A 3,340-nucleotide genomic window follows, 5' to 3' on the forward strand; every position below is an offset into this window, starting at 1 on the left:
TCCCAAATATCTACCCCCAAAAACCTTTGACTCAGCACTGTTATATTTATAAATTTGTCTTATGGACACACAAAGTATAGACAAATATATGTACTGAGATATTTCCTGAAGGCACCATTGTTTGTTGCAACAAAAGACCGATACAACCTAAATACCCACTAGGAGAGGAATAGTGAAATAGATTGTGACACATTCAGATGATGGAGGACTATGTAGATTTTGTAGAGGCAAATATTAAGTGAAGATAACAAGATGCTAAGTTGTGGAGTATGTGCCATCATTTGTGTCAAACACACACACACACACACACACAGCCCAAAACATCTCTGGAAAGATGCATTAAAATGGTCTTTCTTTTAAACTGTGCACATGTATGTATTACCTTAAAAAAAATTTTTTTAAGAGGCACCCCCTGAGTAATGGGGCAGCAGGCAGAAGGAGGGAGATTCCTGAGACCTCCATCACCCGAGCTCCAAGTGTCCCGAGTGACTGCACAATTCCTCCATCAGAGGTGACAAGACCACAAAGGTTCAGAAATGTCACCCACTCTGCGACTCCATCTCTATCACCTCTGGAGGCCTCACCTTGTCTTGGCTGTCATACCTCCTGTGCCCAGCAGGCGGAAGCACAGGCCCACCAAAGCATTGGTTCCAAACTTCGCCAAGCAACCCTTCTAGGATTTCCTCCTCTGTGGACCAGGATTGGAAAGATAACTTCCTGCCAAGCCAACCAAATTTATTAGGTGATAATTGATTAAGTTCTCTCCCTTTTTTGTGCCTCACTTTTCTGATCAGGGTGCACGCAACAGAATGTAGGCTTGCTGAGCTCATCATTTTCCACAGAAGAGGTTCTACTTAGCCCAGCCTTGTTTCCACCAGGCCTTGGGTGGCAGTGGTTGCCAATGGCCAGAGCATCCCCAGGGATTGAGGGCTCAGGCTGGCAACTACTTCATTAGAGGATCCCCACCCTGCTTGGATTTTCAGCTGTGGCGCACCACTCCCACCCTTCTCCTACCCACTCGAAAAAGTAGTTCTGGGCAAGAGGAAGCATGAACATGAACACCTGGCACTGATCTGACTGATGGCAGTCACTCCCCCAGATGTGTTTAGAGTCAGTCCCTTGCTGGCCTGTGAAAAGCCTAATACCAGGCACTCTTCACCTGCTATAGATTCTTCAAGAGTGAGTGCAGGGCTGGGCATAAACGTTTGTTGTTAAATGGAGAGAGACAAGCATTGAGGGGACTGGGGACTAAATTCTTTAAAAAGGAAAAACAAAAAAAGGAGGTCCTAGTTAATCTCAAGGGCATGAACTCAGTGGCAAGACTGGACCATCCTTGGCTGAAGATAAGGGTAGGAGCCCAGAATGGATCACCTTCTTAGCATGCCCAAGGAAAATCCTGCTTTGTCTTATCTTATGGGTCCCTGGCTGGTACATGAAATAAGTAACCACATCTCTCACCCACCAGAGGTGCTGGTGACCTTGGCAGAAGAAACACTTAAATCAGGTCAGTCTGGGGGAAGGGGCTGTTTCATCCCAGGGGCTTCCTTAAAATTAGCTAAATTTCCCAGCTCCTGCTTAACTCCTGGTTCTGAATGGGGCTGGGGGTGGGGGGTGGGGGGGTTTGTAGAAGGAAGAGGAAGCTACAAGGGGAAGGGACACTTATGGCCTCTGGCCTGGCCTAGAGGAAATCCAGGGCTCTTTTAGTGGGCCCTCCCTCCTCAGTGTCTTGGAAGTGCAGGGAGGGCAACTGGGGATCTCCACAAATTAAATGGGGAAAGAAAGGAGCAAGTGAGAGAGAAGAGTCTCAACTAGGGGTTGGAGATGGATGTCTCAGACCTGGGGTTCTAGGGCCCTCCCAGTACTCACTCACCTTTCTGGTCCACCCTGGATGAGAGGGGCAGTGGGGGCTAGGAGAGGGGCTCCATGGCAGTGTGGATTTTGAAGGTGAGCACAGAGGAGGCCTGTTTCTGCCTCTTATTAGTTGTGTGCCCTTGGGCAAGTCACCTAACCGCAGGGAGCCTCAGTCTCCCATCTCTAAATGAAGACATCAACACCTACCTTCCCTAGTCATTGTCGGCATGAATGAAAGAAGACCTCTGGAAGCATTTCTGTAATTGCTAGCCTTCCGAGGTTATTATTCGCCAAGGTGAGGCCACCCTATGTCCCTGGAGGTGATAGCGTCAAGGAGATATGTTTTTTTCCCCTCCTCTGCGGTGCCTGGTCCTCTCTCAGCCTGGATGTTGGCTTTAATCTTCTGTTCCCCAACCCCGAGCTTCTCCTTGAGACCGCCCCGGGGGTCTCCAGATTCTTGCACCTTGTCTTTTTTCCACAGGCGCCCCCATTCTCCCACCCTGGGGATGTCGGCAGGCGCGCACAGAGTTGGTCCGGCGGGGGAGACAGGTCGCGGGGGTCTCCGCTGGCCTGGATCTGCGACGCCCCCCCACGCCCTGCTTTGGGGTTCTCATTTGCAGATGGTTCCCTCTGGTCCTCAGCTTCGCGGAGGAGGAGGACAGAAACAAGGGGTGGGGGGCCTGGAAGGGGGTTCCCACCTTCTCTGTCGGGAATCCGAGAGGGAGACCCAGACCTTGCGCCCCAGCGCCGCACGGTCATGGGTCCCCAAGCCGCGCTCGCAGCCGCTGGCAGTCGTCGCCAAGGAGGTCGGCCCCTCCGGACCCCCGGGCCTGACCCCCACCCCTCCCCGCCCCGCCCCGCCTCGCCTCACCCCGCCTCACCCCGACCCCGCCGATCCCCTGCTCCGGGAGAGCGGGAGCATGCGGTTCTAGGACCCGGAGGCGCCGCCGCGCGCGCCGCCGCCTCTGCCTCGCCCCGGCCGCCTCCCGCTCCGGCAGGTGAAGCGGCGCCCGCCGCCCCCCCTGCGGCAGGTGAAGCGGGGCGGCGGCCCCCTCCGGGCCGCGCCATGGCTGCGGCGGACCCCCGGCCCGCGGCCCGCGCCCGCCCCCCCCTCCAGCCCGCCCCCCGGGGGCCGGGTGCGTCGCGGCGGCGGCGAAATGCGGTTTGCGCGCTCGGGGAGCGACAGCAGAAGTTCGAAAATCGCCGAGGGGGGAGCCCGCGCCGCAGCTTCCTGCCCCCGGCCCAGCCCTCTGGCCCCGGCGGCTGCAGCCTGACTTCCTCCCCCCACCCCGCAGCTCGCCGCCCGCTCCTCGGACGGGGCCGCCCCGATGGGACGCCGCGCCCCGGCCCTCGCGCGCCGCTGAGCCGAGCGCCGCCGAGCGAGCCCGCGCCCCCGCCGCCGCCGCCGCCGCCGCCGCCGCTGCCCTGCTCGCCCCCCAGGCCCCGAGCCGCGTCCCCCGCGCCCCGGAAAGCTGGATTTCCGAGGCTG

Source organism: Canis lupus, chromosome 16, assembly GCF_048164855.1.
Source record: "Canis lupus baileyi chromosome 16, mCanLup2.hap1, whole genome shotgun sequence".
Lineage (NCBI taxonomy): Eukaryota > Metazoa > Chordata > Mammalia > Carnivora > Canidae > Canis > Canis lupus.